This window comes from Lissotriton vulgaris, chromosome 6 (assembly GCF_964263255.1).
Source record: "Lissotriton vulgaris chromosome 6, aLisVul1.2, whole genome shotgun sequence".
NCBI classification, from domain to species: domain Eukaryota; kingdom Metazoa; phylum Chordata; class Amphibia; order Caudata; family Salamandridae; genus Lissotriton; species Lissotriton vulgaris.
Window position 1 is genome coordinate 1842952672 of NC_141694.1, and position 19107 is coordinate 1842971778.

Consider the following 19107-nt stretch of genomic DNA (forward strand, 5'->3'; position numbering starts at 1 on the left):
TCTTTAAACAGTACTTCTTTTGTAGAAATGAATGAATACACCCTAGGGCCATATCACTCAGTGTCGCCATTCCTCATAGCTTACCCTTAACTGATACCCTGAACCCCGGTGCCTCTGGCTCCCTTTGACTCCACCGTCCCCTCTGCCCAGAACCTCTGGCTGGGAGCCGCCTCCCATCTACCCCGGGTCACCATAGCGGTTCGTCTTTAAATGTCCCGTTATTCTGTGCTGGGGTTGGCCATTTGTTTAAACTCACTCCTGATAGACATAAAGCGACCCCCTGACATAAAGTGACCGGATGACCCACTGGCACCTTATATCCTTGCTAATTTACTAACTATTTTGAGCACAGCCTGCAGCACTTCTGGAATAGTGTCACACTCTCAAATTTGCTTGAAAATACACCCGTTGCCTACTCTTTTTTCAAAATTTTCTTGGAGAACCCCCCTTAGGGAGGTTCAGCCTCGCTCGCTCCGCTCGCCACAGTGAAGTATGACAATTGTTTTACCCCTCACCACCAGTTTTAAATGTCACCAGCCGCAACTGACTATACTGAATAATCCCCATACCCCTTCAGCCGCTGGAAGTGACTGTGACTGACTCATTCAAGTGTATTGCATGATTTTTTTCAGTTTATCTGTTCAGAGTGTTTTCACAACATTTTGGTTTATTTTGCCACATAAGCTATGTAAAAAATGTTCCTTTGAACTCATAGACTCTGTTAAAAATGGCATACCCTACCCCCGTATTGTCAAACAGCACATACAGCACTAAAATTGTCCCTTTTCAATGCATTAGTGATTTTAGCTAATTTATTCCAAAATTGTGCTTTAAATGCACTTTTGATTTAATCTTTTTAAAAATGTTCATAGGGCAAAGAATTGGAGAACCTCCTATCAAAACCTTACTATGAGGAAGGCTCCCTTGCAGAAATTCAGATCAGGTATATATTACTTCTGACGTTTAGCAGTGCCAGTTGATGATGTAGGTGGAGCCAGTGGAAAGTGGGTGGAGCCAGAGAAAAGTGGGCGTGGCCTCCAACAAACATTTGAGCACCTGCACTTTATATTTTACAAATTAAGCACTGACTAATATTACTGCAAATAATCTGTCACACCCTTCTATTTCTCATATGTGAGGTCATGTATTGATCTAAAATAAATTTTTTATATAGATGTCGAATGATGCATAAACATTTTGTCTGCAAAATGTCTGCAATAGACTTTTACACATTAAAAATGAATGATAGAAACACGCTATTTACAACATACAGCAGTAACCACCTAAACAAATGTGGGCAACAGCATGGATGTATGTATTTATTTGTTTGTTTGTTGTCACAATTTAAGAAACGATTGCTCTGCCTCTTATTTCCTAGTTCTGGCAGTTATTTTGGGATTTTGATACCCAGGAATGCACTTTTAACCAAAACGACCAATTTGCAAATATTTGACGTTCTCTTCCATCCAATACAGGTGTTCACATTACTTTTCGAATGTACATCTTGACTTTTGGGGATATGTATGGCTTTTTTAAATGTATCTTACATAAGCGTAGCTCGCAGTGGTGTAGCAGCTGCATTGGTAGCATTGGTCTCTGAACCTCTGTTAAATCTGCTGGTTACCGCACCTCAATTCTACCTTTTGTTAGCTACCCAGCTAATATCACATGCCTATTTCTATTGCTTGCAATTGGGTCCATGGAGCACTTGCTGTGCCTCTGTTATCTAACTCTCCCAGGAGGGGGTAAATTTAGAGCTGAAATGGTTCAGCTGCAGTGGGAGGCAAGGGGTCTCCTCTGCTAAAACCGAAAGCGTGTCTGTTTGTTTACTTTCGGTTTTAGCAGAGGAGACTCCTTGCCTCCCACTGCAGCTGAGCATGTCAGCTCTATGAATTAACCTCCTCCTGGGAGAGTTAACTAGACAAAAGAACAGGCAGTAGTGCCCCATCGATTTCCCCTCCCTGCCCCCTCCAACCATACCGGAGTTATCCACGAAGAGTTGCAATGGGCGCAGGGAACAAAGGGATTAGAGAGGAGAGGCTCCCCCCTGGGCTGGTGTTGGCGCGACCCATAGTTTGAAGAACTCTGCCTTAAGGGCGTGTATGTGCGTCACATGGCACGTTGAAAAACGCAAAAATTTGCATTTTTCAAGAGATTCGCAAATTACCACCAACTTGAAGTTGGTGGTAATTTGCAATTCCTTAAGGACAATTGCATTTTTTTTTGCTTCATACATTGCATTTATGGAATCGCAAAATTTTCGATTCCTTAAATGCAATTGCAAAATAAGGAATCGCAAATTTAGCAATTCCAGATTTTCCTTAATACATACCATTTGGCAAATTCGCAAACGCCGAAATTCTGTGAATTTCGGCGTTTGCGAATGCAAATTTGCTTGATACATATATAGGGTGTGGTTGGGTTTCACAATCTTTAAAACCAAGAACCTTCCACCCAAACTGAAGAGAAGTCTCACCCAAGTGCAAATGGTACTCCAGGCTGCCAGAGGCTAGTTCAACTAAAGGCTCTGGCAGTCAGAGGAAAGGCGGGAACTACTGGATACAGTCATGAGGGACAACTGCTGAGGACCTGGCTAGTCTCTCATTGACTGAACCGGGTACTAGTTGGAAAGTCCCCCAGGGGTACCAAACCTCCGGGGCATCCATGTCCGGTAGAGTTGTGTGTAGTAGCATAACTTTTACTCACATCGTGTGCACGTTTTTCCTGAGAACTAGCGCTACACAAGAGCTTGCTTTCATGGGAAACTAGGAATCTTTATGTCTCTTGTTATCTCAAGATCCCCATTTCCCCCATTAATTGTCATTATCTGTCCTCACTCAGCTTCCCTTGTATATGTCCCCTGTTGTGTCATTTGGAGACAAAGTAAGTCGGAGTGTGTGCTCGTGGACAACAGGCTAGCAAGGTTCTGGTGCCAGGATATGTCAATCCAGTTTCCACCAGTTCCACAGTGAACGTTGCTAGCACAGCGCATGCAGCCGCTACACCACTCTGGTTTTACAGGCCTCGCGAGATATTGCTGCTCGGACCGAGTCTCGAGTGAGAGAAACCTATGCAGTCAGTGTAGGGGGAACTTACCTGTGCTACAGGTCACCCAATGATCAGGCTTCACGTGACATTGCTCGTATATAATCATGGGGCGCTGCCAGTGAGTCCAAGGATTGTTGGGTCTACTCTGGAAGAGCACATGGGTAGGCCAGACAGTCATGGTGTGCAAGGTTCACAGTTTGTAGGAGTCACATGAGGTTCTCTGCCCCTACAATATTCAATGTTTCAACATTGTTACTCGTTTCAGGGAGATCTTGGCTTGTATCACTTGAGGAGTACACTTAGCGAGGGACAGTCCGTTGTTGCCAGACTAGCACAGACCGACATATGCAAGAGAGGCTGGTATTGTAGGAGGGGCTCCTAGGTATGGAAAGGTACATTTGAGTGAGGTCATACAGAGAGACGAAGGAGTGTGAGAGTATTGCTATCCTGCTTGTTCCTGGCATTTTTAGGTTGACCACCGCCCTACAGGTAACTTCTGTATGTGGCTCCAGTCCTGACCGTTGTGTGATAGCCTAATGCATTCTGGGTGCTGTAGTCTTGTATTGCTTCCATTAAACTAACGAGACTAGCAAACCTGAAGTCAGTGATTCATAGGTGAAAAGATCATGACTGTAGATGGTGTCTGTGGGGATCCACCCCATGCATTGTAATAAACCGTTAACATAAACCTTTATGATGCTGCCTTGACTCATTATGTGTCCTAACGGCAAGAGCGGTCGAGGTCGAAGCTGGGGAACCATGTTCGAGTCTCATAACCATGCTTAATATCCTGTGATTCTGGGCAAATCAATTAATTATCCCCGTGCCTAACAAAAAAATGAATGTGTGTCCTCATGTAACTAAAACGGTGCTATGTAAAGCGCTCTGATACCCGATATCTTCGGGTCTAGTTTGCGATATATAAAACTCTAAAATAAAAATAACAATGTTAAAAAATGATAACAGGGAGAAGGACTGATGACTGACATTGGTGAAAGGCCCACCGGAAGGCTACCTTTAGATTTTTACCAGGTGGATACTCTACAAAGGACTTTTCCTGAAAGATTTGGGAGCACTGCCTGGCTTTTGTTGCTGCGTTTCCCCCTAAGTGTCCTCCTGGATGCACGCATTGGGACGTCACTGCTTTCCTTGTACATGGTGCGAGCCCTCCTTCCTCTGCGTCCTGGCACAGGACTGAGCTCACACGTGCACTCTGGCCTGCCTGGAGCCTTCCTTCCTGTGCACCCTGGAGCGGGACTGAGCTCACACGTGCACTCTGGCCTGCCTGGAGCCTTCCTTCCTGTGCACCCTGGAGCGGGACTGAGCTCACACGTGCACTCTGGCCTGCCTCGAGCCTTCCTTCCTGTGCACCCTGGAGCGGGACTGAGCTCACACGTGCACTCTGGCCTGCCTTGAGCCTTCCTTCCTGTGCACCCTGGAGCGGGACTGTGCTCACACGTGCATTCTGGCCTGACTCGAGCCTTCCTTCCTGTGCACCCTGGAGCGGGACTGAGCTCACACGTGCACTCTGGCCTGCCTTGAGCCTTCCTTCCTGTGCACCCTGGAGCGGGACTGTGCTCACACGTGCATTCTGGCCTGCCTCGAGCCTTCCTTCCTGTGCACCATGGAGCGGGACTGTGCTCACACGTGCACTATGGCCTGCCTTGAGCCTTCCTTCCTGTGCACCCTGGAGCGGGAGTCTGCTCACACCTGCACTCTGGCCTGCCTGGAGCCTTCCTTCCTGTGCACCCTGGAGCGGTACTCTGCTCACGCGTGCACTCTGGCCTGCCTTGAGCCTTCCTTCCTGTGCACCCTGGAGCGGGAGTCTGCTCACACCTGCACTCTGGCTGCCATGTACATGGTGTGAGCTCTCCTTCCTCTGCGTACTGGAGCAGGACTGAGCTCACACGTGCACTAGCTTCTAAGGGGAAAGTCGCGTTTGGAATTTTAAAGATAAAGGACACTTAGAAGAGGACTTGGAGCAAACCCCTTTAGAACTAGGAGGTTCTAGAGTAAATACCCACGGGAGCACTGGAGCCCTGGGTTACCTTACCCAGGGAAGCCAGGTGCATAGGTGTGTTTTCGTGTCTGGTTTCGTCGTCAATTTCAATGGCGTCGGGTGATTTCAGGTGAAGAAGGTGAAGCTTGACTCTTCAGCCCCGAGGACCAGGAGGCATCGGCAACAACCAGGTGCTGGATTCGAGCTGTCCCATCAAAGGATGTCGAGTGCTGTGGTGTCGGTTTCCGGATTGGACCCAACAAGCCATGGCAACAACAACCCATGCAGAAAGCAGAGATTGGCTTTGGTGCAGACAAGCAAGGTCTGAGGGACTCACCACTTGGTGGGAAGTCGGGGCATGTCTGAAGCAACCAGGGAAGCCCAAGGAAAAGAAGAGTTACCTTCGTGGGGACCCACCAGTTGACGGACCAGGGATCGTGAAGGGGCCTCAAGCAGAAATGCTAGAAACGGGCTCATGGAACACTCGTGGAGTGTAGGTGCACATTCTTCAGTGCAAATGCTGCTCAGGGCTGGTACAAGTAGCCAAATGCACAACTTCGGAAAAGCTCAGGAAGTTGATGCACTAGCAAATGTGCACGGTATCCATGACCGAGTGCCATCAGGGTGTGCTGCGACACCTAAACTACAGTGGAGCAGGTTATTGTGAGTGATAGGTGCAAAGAAAATGTTAAAAATTGTCCTGGGATAACTTGGAGGAAAAAACTTTATTCGCAAGCTACTGGACAATGCTAAAAAATGGTGTTGAGATACTAGTAGGTGATTATGACCATGGTTATCTATGTGACCACTCACCTATATATCCATGGTCACCCTGATGGCACTCGGTCATCAGGGTGGACCCCAATGATGAAGCATGTCACCACTAGGCTGGTGAGTGAGGGTTTTTTTTATAAAAGGAAAACCTTTCCTTTTCTCAAATACACATCTTATTCAGAATCTATGACCCTCTCTGGTGATACTCCTCTTTTTGTTACTCAGATACCTAGCCCAGGGGACTTGGAGTATACTCCCTTCACATACCGTGAATAAATCCCGTACTCTCTCCCTTGTTAACACATAATTTTCAACTGTTACATCTCTTCTTCCTGCAAGGGAGCTTGTGTGATGGAAATAAAAATCCATGTTAAGCTTCCTGGTGTGTAAGCTTGATAAAAGAATACGAGGGCCTGATTCACAAAGGTAAACTCACTCTTTTGCGTAAGTTAACGATTGTTTGCTATTCATAAATGGATTTACGAGTAGTATCTTTACGAGTGCGGAGACTCCACACCTGCATTTTAGGATAACCCTGATGACATGGCTTTTCTCCACCTGGCAGCGGTTGCAATTGGTTCATCCATTGGGCCCAGCACTGGGAAGCCCAATTGTTGGGGCAGCCATGCGCTTTATAAACTCTATAACGTAACATAAAAAGACCTACATGTTTATGTGCAGACACTCTGCACTCATAAAGATAATACTGGTAATTTCCTTTGTGAATTACAAAATATGGTAAACTTACACAATAGTGTAAATTTACCTTTGTAAATCAGTCCCTGAATGCTCCTTACTGTCAGCACTCGGAGCTGAAAGGGTTATTTCTAAATTATCAAGTATATAGCATTACACAGACCAAAAGACAGTCGAATTACAGCCCCAGCTCACCTGCTAGTGAATCCAAGGGACGCAGAAATGTGTCTCCCACCACCTAACAATGCCAGGGTGTGCTTGAAGGTATCTCTATCACTTCCTAATCCGGATCATCATCGGGCTCCTGTTCCAAGGCACGTGCGCCACCAGCACACCCGGGACAAAATAATGTGACCTCAATATCGTAAAGGTGAGAACAAGGCTTTAAGTGAGCCGGATCCTGCCGGTGCTGAAAAAAAGTTCTAAAAAGGTTCTCAAAAGCTGACGGGTCTCTATCGGACTCTCCATAATTGCCCAATCTCTAAGGGTGAAAAGAATATCTTAGCTCTGCAGCAGGGCCACCCTTCACTGCCTTTGATGTCACTTCAAAGAGACTCGTCATAGTTCTTTCACAGCCTCATCATTTCTCAACTGAAGTATTTTGAATATTATATACAACGAAGCCATAGTTGTTGCTTATTTATCTTATGCAACTAACAACCATTGGCAAAGCCAGTAGTTCTGGCTTGTAGGTGTAGTGTTACTTGTTGTGTTATACATCTGGATGCAATGACAGAAGCAGCAAAATAGCAGTCAGGTGGCACACTATGCTAAGCCTGATTCCTAGGTTTATGTCAGTACGTGAGGGGCTAAGACAATTACACTGGCTGTCGGTACCAAGACGTGCTCAGTTCAAGGGTCTGTGCACAGTTTTTAAAGCCCTGAAGGGCATAGGCCCAGAGTTTTTGAACACTGGGATAAAATGGTATGTGCCGGGCAGGGCACTTCGTTCAGCCGCCGACAGACTAGTTTTGGTACCTCGTGTAAGGAAGGCCAGGTGGGGCGGAAGTAGCTTCTGTGCGGCAAAAGCCTGGAATAACCTGCCCTGGCATCTTAGAAACACATCAGAGCTTCTTTCATTCCGAAAGGGGCTCAAGACCTGGTAGTTCATGGATTAACCCCCCCCCCCCCCGTCTAGCTCTGGATTCAGTACGCAGCGCCAGGACGCCCTCGGGCATAAATGCGCTTTATAAGCTCATAAATAAATAAATAAGCACAGATTTTTAGCATAGGTGTTTTTAAGCCTCGCCCTTAAATACATCAGTCAGGCCCTTTTGAGAGACCCCCAGTTTTTTCATTCCACTTAAAGCCCTGGGTGAGAGTACATAGGTAAGTACAGGTTTACTAGAGGTACTATAGATCCTCAAGGTACGTAAAAGTGGAGTTAAGAATAGTAAACCTCTGTTCACCTATAGGCACTTATCTTCACGAGATGTTTGTCCTTAATATACTGATATACAACTTTCAAAGTAACCCTGGGAGCCTCTAAAGATAGCAAACCGAAACCGACAGGGCCCAGGCGACAGACACTACCTCAGAAGTAGCAATGCCACCAACACAACCCCCGGGACCTTGTTTGCTTAGATTTTTTGTAATGTATAATTTTACACTTGGAGCACTTAATGTGCTGGGAGCTCAAATTTGCCTTCGCCGACGGAGAGGCCAAGGATTGGCTGAGCGTGAGAACTCCACTCTTTTCTCCACCTCATTTGTGACGTCATAAGCAGGGGGAGTTAAAGATCGCGGGCGCATACGGCCTGTACCCACTTGTATCCAATTCAGACTTTGGCCCGCGAGGACCAGCGCTCTCGCCCTTGGGTCTAGCGCCCTGAAGCTGGCTTCTCATTCCCTCGAGTTCAGAAGCGCTGCCTCGCCGTACGTCCCACGCAGGATGGAGTGTCACTCGCAGTCCTGCGAGCCGATGGCGCCTCCTGCGGATAGGTCGTGCTGTCAAGGTGATAAGGGCACCCTGCTCCCTGTCAGGGTGACGAGGCAGGAGGGGGTGGCCGCCCCCGCACGTCTCAGGATGCTGGGCTGTCATCGGCCCGAGAGGACACGAGGCCGCTGTCGGAAACAGGGGCTTCTGTCAGAGCAGCTGCCTCTGAGGACAGCTGCATTGTCTCAGAGCACGCGTGACCTTACCTTACAGCAGCCTCACACGCCACCTGTCCTGCTCGCGACGGAGAGGCTTCTCACCATCATCTCAGAAAGTAACACTTTTCTGCAGTGCCAGGAACCTTTGGGAGTACAAAAGGGGGGTAGTGATGGGCGGAGCATCTGAAACAATCAAACACTCACACCCAGTCAAAAGATCTGGGTTAAATCCATCACCATTCTTTAGCCCACTCTGCCACCCCAGTTCAGACATGGCTATATGCAAATCAGTCTGACCCTGTGCCTCATGGGAACAGTCCAGCCCGAACTGCCAAGCCATGTCTTCCCTGGACCGGAAACAAGCTTCCGAGGACCGGTTTCTGGCATTCCAGCCGTCTTCAGCCCGGCTTGCTTGAATCCAGTGGCAAAGTGAGCAAGGGACTCACGTCTGAGCACACCCTGCCACACTTATGGCGGCCAAAAGCGGTACAAAAGGGGTCCAGGGAAGACATGGCTTGGCATTTCGGGCTAGACTGTTCCCATGAGGCACAGGGTCAGACTGATTTGCATATAGCCATGTCTGAACTGGGGTGGCAGAGTGGGCTAAAGAACGGTGATGGATTAAACCCAGATCTTTTGACTGGGTGTGAGTGTTTGATTGATTCAGATGCTCCGTCCATCACCACCCCCTTTTGTACCGCTTTTGGCCGCCATAAGTGTGGCAGGGTATGCTCAGACATGAGTCCCTTGCTCACTTTGCCACTGGATTCAAGCAAGCCGGGCTGAAGACGGCTGGATGCCAGAAACCGATCCTCGGAAGCTTGTTTCCGGTCCAGGGAAGACATGGCTTGGCAGTTCGGGCTGGACTATTCCCATGAGGCACAGGGTCAGACTGATTTGCATATAGCCATGTCTGAACTGGGGTTGCAGAGTGGGCTAAAAAACGGTGATGGATTAAACCCAGATCTTTTGACTGGGTGTGAGCGTTTGATTGATTCAGATGCTCCGTCCATCACCACCCCCTTTTGTAACCCCCCCCTTAGGAACCTTTGGGAGCACAAGGAGACAGCCCTTCATTCTGTTCACCCCCATTACTGTCCTATTGTGCCAGCACTGCGAGGGTTGCGCTTCTAGCCGTGTGTAGCACAGCTCAGCTGTGCCAGAATGTAAGAACAGTACTTCCAGTGGTGCATTCGCATGGTACTGCCCACCTGTGCCAACGCTCCTGGGGTGGTCATTCCAGCCACCGGCTCTGCCCTGCTGCGTGCCATTTCAGGAATAAACTCCAGCGATGCAGCTCCCTGGCCCTGGTGCCACCCTCTTGTGCCAACCTTGCAAGGATGGTGCTTCCACCAGACAGCGCTCCCCCCAGTTGTGCACAGCTGTGCCAGCTTTGAAGGGCAGCACTTTCTGTTGTACATGTCCCCTTTTCCGCTGTGCCACGATTATATTGTCTGTGATTTCAAACATATATCCTTGGTCTAGTACTGCCCACTGCACCCACATTGTATATGTGACTCTTCCGGTGCTTAATTTGAGCTGGTAGTTTCCGGTGTACAGTACCGGCACTTCATTGCCAACACCGGCACTTATGACAGTCTGCCACATGGTGGCGCCGTTTGTCTGAATTAAAGATGAGCACACAGCAGTTATTAATTAAATAAACATTTTGAAGGACAAATACCTGCCGCCCAGGCCCTTTTTATAGCTTTGGGGGCCTGGATTAGTCTGACTTGTCATTCTTGTTAGAGTGCGATGGTTAGCAGTTGTGTTGGTTCTGTCACTGGCAGTGGTGGCAGGGGTAATGTGTGGTTCAGGCTGCAGTGGCTTCCTGAGGAAGGCCATGGCACTTATTTTTTTTTACAGATGAAGCACTGGGCTCTTGCACCAATGTGCCCTTTTCAAGGTCAGCACTTTCGGCAATGACTGGACATCTGCCCATTACTGCCCTGCAGGCATTGAAAGGATTGTTTCATGAGCCAAGCGCCACCTACTGGATGGAATGCGTTAGTTCATTGCTGCCATTGGTAACTACTGTGAGCCTGGCTCCAATCTTCAGTCTTGATTCCACCTCTGGCCTCTTTTGTCCTCCACCCTCCACTCCTTGTCTCTTCATCTCACTTTTCCAGGCTCTTTTTCATCTATTTCCCCCTTTTGTCACTGTTTCCCTATTATCTTCTTACTTCTTTCTCCCTTTTTTTAGTCTTTTTCTCTTGCTGTGGGTCAAAATTCGATATCTCGCCGCCAAGGCCTGGAAAGACCTTCCCCATCACCGCTCTCTGCCTGAATTCAGAAAGGGGTTCCAGACCTGGCTTTTTGACTGATCCCAGCAAGAACATAGCGCTTGGATACCCTCGCAGGTGACTAGGTGTGCTCTACAATTCCGAGTTGATTGATCGATTATGAAAAGTCCTGGTCCCCAATAATAAGTGCCGCTGGTCTAAATGAAGCGCTAGGCTGGACACTGTCTCAGGTCTTCACCTTTGAGCATTTATGCAATTCCGTGATATTTACGTGAACAGGTTCCTCTCAGGGATGCAGCCCTTAGCTGCAGTGTTCTCCTGGCAGGTTCACTCCCTCCAGGTGGCCCCATGCAAACTTCAGTGCTGCGCTCACAGCACACGGCCTGTCCTTTCCATGATGCCAGGCACAACATGGCGTCTCCAGAGTATAGGCCTTGTGCCAGGCAGGCTCCTCGCAGGAGGGATGCTGTGGCAGGCAACTGATGTAGCTTCCACCGGCCCCAGTCACTCAGAGGGTTTGGGGGGAGTTTCCCCCCCACATTGTTCGTCCACGGGGAATGGATCACGAGAACAGAGGGAAACTTTTGTTATGCATAGAACATTGCTCACTACATACTGTCTTCCATGCGCATCACACACACACGTGTAACGCTCCACTCACAGCACACAACTTATCAGAGTGAAAATGAGGACCCCAGGTATGTGGTACTGTAGGGTTTTATAGGGTGGGGGGTTGTGGGCCCTCTCCCTTCAAGGGTATGCGTAAAAGGGCCTGTGCCAGATAACTGATATGATGGGGCAGTGTGCACCCTCGAGTACAGTGGTGAGTATACTTGTGTTGCACAGGTCGCGACACATGGCCGCACCCTGGAGACATCCATCAGCAGGGGCGGCTCTAGGCTCATGGCGGCCCTGTGCAGGGAGCGTAGGTAGGGGGCCCCGGACGAGGGGGTCCGGGCAGGGCGGAGCGGAGCGCGGAGGCCAGTGAAGGGGGGGGGGGGGGCTGGGGGTTTAGGGTGTTTGGAAGTGGAACAGAGCCAGAGGCCACCAAACCCCTGCCAGGGGCCGCCACGCAAATATGTATCCATCCTCAGAGGATTACTATATTAAGGATATATATTGGCGTGGTGGCCCTGTGCACGTGCACAGCTTGCACATGCCTAAGGCCGCACCTGCCATCAGGGACAGAGAGAGAGAGCTAAAAAAAAGTCGAGCAGGGGTGGACAGAGAGGCTCCGCTCTCAAGGCCAGGCAAGGACGAGGCACAGACTCTCAAAGACACACAGCCTTGAGTAGAAGAAGCCGGTCCCCTATGAGTGGGGGGGGAGGAGGGTGGGAGGGGATACCTGGCCTGAGGACAAAGGGTGAAAGAAGGGCTGGAGTGGAGAAGTGTGGCTCAATGGTTAGAGCGGCAGACCCTGATGCAGAGGTCTAGCCCGGGACCAGGGTTCAATTCCCCGCCTTGGCGGGTCTTGGGCTCAAAATTCCACGGACCTGATCATTCTCGGCTCGGTGCCTATTCCAATCATGGAGTCCCACTCTGCAACTCTCGGCAATAGCTTGCTTAATCTCCACAACGGCCCCCACAACGCTAAGGATGTCTGGCCTCCACCTTGGGGGTGCCCAGGAGTGGACGCCACACAGGGAAAGCTAGGATGGGTTCCACAGCGGTATTCGTAGAAGCGCCTTGAGACCCTTGCGGGTGAGTAGTGCGCTATACAAGTATCAATTTACATTTACATTTACAACCTGCGGGTCTCCAGAGCACCGCTCCGCCCGGGGTCACGTGACAGAAAAGTCTGCAGACCCCCCCAGCCGTCCCAGGAGAGGGGGCGCATTAGCACCACTCATTATCCGGAGCCACTTATCGCCTCCTGTGCTGAGCACATCCCTTTATTAATTACTCTAATTGCCCAGCACTCTCCTCTAATCAGTCCTGACGGCCGCTCCTTTCCAGCGTGAGAATAAATCACAGCCGGGCTCGGTGGCCTGAGGGCACGCTGCCTGCCCCAGCCCCTCCTGCAGCCCGGGTACACCCGCAGATGCCCCCTCACCTGCGCGCGCCTGCCCTCGATCAATCATCCCAGGAAAAGAACTGATCTCAGGGAGGCCCAGTGATACAAAAGCAATAAGGTCATTTACATAATAAATTATCCCAGAATGCAATGCGCACGCTTGACAACTGGGTCTGTTTCAGGAAGCATAATTATAGCTATTGGACACAGGCTGGGAGACAGAACAGCAAAGAGACCGACAGCCAGCCAGTTTGCAATAATCCCTTAAATAATAAAAATGCCAACCATAAGTGAACAAGACTGGCTGGATGATGCTGTCACACCGAGCCAATGTGCGTGCTCTTTGAATGCAGATGAGCGGGCCAGGTGATTGGCTAATCACAATGGGCGTCTTTCCTAGAGGGTTTTGATTGCCTCCCTTCTGTTTTTGATGGAGTAATAGGCCAGAGAATAGGGAGTGCAGCCATCCACCAGACAAGGAGACCAAGGCAAGCTCCACTGAACAAACCGGCGCAGATTTCCTTTGTGCAGAGCTGTGTCAAATGCATCTCTCACTCAGGCTGAAAAGAGGAAATGGGCACCACATATTTATCAACAAACATTTTCAGTACTTTTTTGAGTTGTCATATGTATTGCAAGATGTGCATCATGTCTTCACTCCAGTGCTTAAGTTCTCAATCCACTGACCTCCAGTAGGTCCACAGTGGAGTGACTGCAGGCACCCTTTGCAGATCCCGCAGAGATCTCCTGTTGTCCTGCGGGTAGACTCCTGATGTCCTGCGGGTAGATCTCCTGATGTCCTGCAGGTAGACTCCTGATGTCCTGCAGGTAGACTCCTGATGTCTTGCAGGTACACTCCTGATGTCCTGCAGGTAGACTCCTGATGTCTTGCGGGTAGACTCCTGATGTCCTGCAGGTAGATCTCCTGTTGTCCTGAGGGTAGACTCCTGATGTCTTGCGGGTAGACTCCTGATGTCCTGCAGGTAGATCTCCTGTTGTCCTGCGGGTAGACTCCTGATGTCTTGCGGGTAGACTCCTGATGTCTTGCGGGTAGACTCCTGATATCCTGCAGGTAGACTCCTGTTGTCCTGCGGGTAGACTCCTGATGTCTTGCGGGTAGACTCCTGATGTCCTGCAGGTAGATCTCCTGTTGTCCTGCGGGTGGATCTCCTGTTGTCCTGCGGGTAGAATCCTGATGTCTTGCGGGTAGACTCCTGATGTCTTGCGGGTAGACTCCTGATGTCTTGCGAGTCGACTCCTGATATCCTGCAGGTAGACTCCTGATGTCTTGCGGGTAGACTCCTGATGTCCTGCAGGTAGATCTCCTGTTGTCCTGCGGGTAGACTCCTGATGTCTTGCGGGTAGACTCCTGATGTCTTGCGGGTAGACTCCTGATGTCTTGCGGGTAGACTCCTGATATCCTGCAGGTAGACTCCTGTTGTCCTGCGGGTAGACTCCTGATGTCTTGCGGGTAGACTCCTGATGTCTTGCGGGTAGATCTCCTGATGTCCTGCAGGTAGATCTCCTGTTGTCCTGCGGGTAGACTTCTGATGTCTTGCGGGTAGATCTCCTGATCTCCTGATCTCCTGCGGGCTCCTATAGGCTCCTGCAGGCTGCAGAATCACCCTTGCTGCACACCCAGCAGCCTCCTTTCTCCTTTCTCCACCCTTTCATTCTTCCATTGGTCCTAGGGCCCGGTTCCCCCAGCATGCTCCACGCCCGCCCTACCCACCAATTAATCAAACTTTGAGATAAGGTGGGTGTACAAAAGGCCATGTTTAATGACAACACTCATAAACATGACAATAGATGATTAAGAGAAAACACATTATCAAAACATTAACAGCTATTATTGAAGCATATCATCGAAATTGCATTGTTCATTATTAAAGCTGCATTTGCTCTTAAAATATTCTTCTTTCCCCCAGTACCAAGGGGCCCTCTGGTTCGCATCTCCCAGGCCGAGATGCCCACGCAAGGTGCAACCCACCTGCGCCCCTGAGTGATGGGCCCCAGCCCTCGGGTCCTTGTCCGCCATTTCCAGGGCCCCACCTCTCGTCCACCAGGCTGCCCAGGATCCCAGGAGGCTCGTACCTGTCGCCCTAGCCTCCCCAACCGGTGGCCTCCATCCCCCTGCGGAGAGCTTACCTTCTCTCCCCTCAGTGCTGGCCTAGGGAGTGCGCATGGCGTACTCCCGTCCATTTTGTAAGTCTATATCAATGGTCCAATGTCTCTTTTCCGCAACTCACCCCCTCAAACTACTGCATTTGCCAAGCGCGGAAAATCGAGACGCGCGCCCTTAGGATCCGGCCCCCCGGGCCCCGCCTCCGGCCTCTTGTGGTTGGGCGGCCGGGTAGTCCAATGGGCAGCCGGCCGCCTTTCACTTCCGGGTCAAGGGGGTGACGAACTTCCGGAGTGGTGGGGGGGCGGAGACCTGTGGCCTATTTAGGGTCCAAGCCCCGGGGCCTCGGTCTCTGTCCCTGTTACCACTCCAGTCACCCTGACCCCACGTCGGCCCTGAAGCTGGCTTCCCCCCTTCTTCGGAATCCCGGCCTTCGAGAACTCCGAGGCAGGGACGAGCGTGGCAGCTGCATAAAGAGGGGACCGTGTCGCCAGCAGGTGAGGTGGGGGTGCGCTTCGGGGGGGCCTGTGGGCAGCCGAGGGGTGAGGGTTGTAAGGTTAAGGGGCTGCCCTGCTTTGCGGGCCTCGAGCTGTGCGTAGCTGGGGTTGCGGCTGCCGACGGGGCTCCTCGGGGCGTGCTGCTCACCTCCCCATCGAGGGGGGGTCGGGTGCAACTGGGGATGGGCACAGGGGGGGAGAGTAGTAGCACAGGGCGTCCCCAATAATGAATGAGGATCCAGGTTTCTTATTCGAAACACACGGAGGGTGTTCAACAAATTGGATTTCCCCTTAGCTGCTGTGACCTGTGTGTCCTCCTGCTAATGATGGGCCCCCTTCCTCAGTCCCAAATCCGGAGCAGGCCTTGCGTAATGGGGTTAAGATTAGGGTTTGGGTGGCGGCTTTGTTTACAGTCGACTGTGCTGTTGTTTTAGAAATCACAGTCCGGCCAGGAATTACCTATGGAAGTGAGATTTTAAACGTCACCTCCAATGGAAGCAAGATTTAGTGAGATGAGTTTTGGGGATGATGTCTCCAGTCAGTCACAGCGTGGGTTAAAGTGAATCCTTTTGTACGCCTGTGTTAAGATGATGTTTGCGACCACCTCTGTGTGGCAGGGTTGGTTAGGATGAAGGTTCCTGTTTGTGAGAGTGTAGTTTAATATCAAGGCCTCTGTGTGTCGTAGTCTTGATTTGAGAGATTGCATTGTGCGCAGTTGTGCATATTGTCACCGACATGCTTTTAGATTATTATCGTGTTGTGAGCTGTTCCCAGCGACCATATGTTTGTATTATGCAATCACGCCGAAGGGCGCAGGAGTCCCTTGATTGAGCAGTCCATCATAGTGGGTAAATGGCGGGAAGACGGTGCACACTGCGAGTGTGTGTGCAGGGCCAAAGGGGTGGGGCTTCCTTGCGAGCGGAAACTGAATTGTGTGAAGAACTGCGTAGAAATCCAAGGCGTCCGTCTTTGTTGGGAACTGTTTTTTCCACATGCTGGGTTTTTGCAGCGATTTCGTTAGAGCCGTTGTTCTGCGCATATTAAGCATGGTCACATTCTAGCACAACAAGGCCATAGCTTTCCTTCCCAAGAGGCCTTTGATGTATAATTTTAATTTCGCACATTCTAGAGCCCTGTTCTTGATATCTCTGGAAAATGCGTACCTTTGGGCCTGTGTTCGTGCGTACTTTTGGGCCTGTGTTCGTGAAATAGGCGGAGATGCTACAAAAATCGCCTCAGGCCAGCGGCTGCGCCTAGAAGCATTGGGACCATATGGCAGTCGAGTTTGGCGGGGCCAGGGTGGAAGGTGAATAGCAGTGCTTAATTTGTGCCGGTGCTTGCCGGTGCTTAGCACCGGCACTTAATTATCAGGGCCGGGTCTACGCATCTGCTGCGCACGCCCACATTTATGTTTTTTAAAATGTACCTTACTACTGCGGTACACGTATTATCCCGCCGTCGAGTGTGAGTCACGGCGCTCAGTGTTGTTGCGAGTGCGACTCTAACTGTTAATCACTTGCAGCAGGCAGCCCTGCTGCTCAAGTCCAAGAAGAGAATATTCAAATTCAATAAATATAATAAAGATGTCATCATCATGGCGGCCGCGCGGCCCTTCTAGTGCAGCAGAGATGCAGTGTTGACTGTTTGCCACAGTGGGCGGGCCGCGGAAGTTTGGAATCGCAACATCAACACAGTATTTGGGCGCCTAGCAGGGCGGGCCATGGGGCCGGCTAGGGGTTCTAATGGGCTAGGAGCTGTGAGCGCGGCAGCGCATGTATGTATGTATGTATGTATAGGCATTTATATAGCGCACTACTTACCCCTAGGGTCCCAAGGCGCTTCGACCGCTGCGAAACCCTTCCTGGCTTCCCTGAGAGATGGTCCCTTAATGGGTATCTCCAGGGTGAGACCAGGCATCCCCGGCGGTCTGGTGGGGCCGTTAGTGAAGATGAGGCAAGCTAATGCCCAGAGTTGCCGAGTGTGATCGCTGATCAGAGTGGGCACCGAGGCGAGAGAATTATCGAGTCCGCTGACCCTGGTCCAGAAACCTGCCGCGCATTTTCACTTTGCCTTGCCACGCCCCTGCATAACCACCGCAGGCGCAGCTCCCCACGAGTCATCGTCATTAAGTCAACCCGGCCCAAGTCCGACCGACGACGATATTAAGGGCAGAGCTGGGCAGCCAGGCTGTGTGACTGTGCAGGCATCATCAACTGTCTGTCTGGCAGACTGCGGTTTCGTAGCAAGCAGCATCGCCACCAGGCCGCCGCTGCGCCTAATCAATTGTAGTAGTATGTAACATACATACTAAGCAAAGGCACAAGGCAGCAGTGTGTGTGTCCCTGCCGAGTCCGACTGGCCCACGCCCACCACGAGTAACGGTAAGAGAAGATTAGAACTAAAGTTGTTAAGCACTTTTAAGTTCAGCAAAAATAAGTGCAGTAGCTAAGCGAAGCCAGGAGCCAGCCAGCTAACTAGGGAATCCTACCCATTTGCAATTGTGCTATGCTGCCACCGACCGCGCCAAAACCAACACTTTTTGGGGGGGAGCGCGTGATATTGCTCCAGCCAGCTGCAGTTTCACCGGCGTGGACCGTGGGACTGGAGGAGGCGAGGCAGGCAGGCAGCTCACCTCCGACCCACGGCCCCATAATAATAAACATATATATATCTATGCGAGTTACGAGCAAATCACCTCAAGGTCGCGGCCGGCTCCATAACAAATGTATACCGTATAAGAGCGACGATTATTAGGATCCTCATAGTCACTCGCAGCATAGTCGGATGTCTGTGATTTATTCAGTTTCACTTTCACTGAAGAATGTCAGACCAGCGCCTGCCTGGCTGGCCTAGTAGTTGTCTCCCAGCATTAACTCCAGCTTCCGTGGGGGAAAAAACAGTTATTAATGAGAGAACGCTACTCTGCCCTCATCGATTTTTTGCACTGATTGGGGTTGGAATCCAACGCTTCTGCGAGTAACGATTTTCCAAATCTCCCTATTCGCAGCTTCTCACCTCAAAGGCAAGGTTAAACAAAGGCATTGCCATTTGTTAATTGATGCAGTTACGCAGCCCTGGTCAGAATCTCCAGCCAGTTCTACAGGGACCGCTTCTGGGTCGAATGGAGAAAAATGGTAGCCCATCATAATTAATTACTGGGTACCAACCAGTCCGGCCGAGTGGAGCTTAGCGACGCTTTAGTTTCTTCAGGGATTCCTCCTCGCCTGTCCTGGCAATAGCCTTCGGGCTCCCCTATTCCTCTCCAGTCACCTTCCCTCCTCCGTGCCCCCCTCCTCAGCAGAGAGCCCCTGCTTCATTCATTCCCGTCAGTCAGACTGTGTATCCAGCTGCTAAGCATTCAGCCAGACTTGGCAGGCAAAGCGAATGTTTTGTTGATGATAGTCCGAACCAAGATAATTCCTTGGTCGAAATAGCACACTGAAGCAGGCTCCTAGCTTGTAGAGCGCTATATTTACATACCAAATAGAAACACACAAATGTGGGAAAGCATGCTTCTGTCTTTTTCATCTATTTCAAATCACACGCATCTGTTACTTGCCAAAGGATAATTGTGCTAAACCATGACCAAAAACAGTAGATCGGTAACTTCGGATAGAACA

The 19107-nt window shown here is 50.4% G+C and overlaps 1 protein-coding gene across 7 annotated transcripts in view; it reads left to right on the forward strand.

The window, feature by feature from the left end:
• The window catches only part of LOC147709622 (sterile alpha motif domain-containing protein 12-like), a 184053-nt gene that overhangs the window by 119660 nt on the left and 45286 nt on the right, over positions 1 to 19107 (forward strand). Inside the window, exon 6 of one of the 7 annotated variants that reach the window (XR_015296562.1) lies at positions 873 to 943. The exons of the other annotated variants lie outside the window; for them this stretch is intronic. The gene's annotated coding sequence lies outside the window, so the exon portion shown is untranslated. The remainder of the gene's footprint in view (positions 1 to 872; positions 944 to 19107) is intronic. 7 annotated transcript variants of the gene reach the window in all.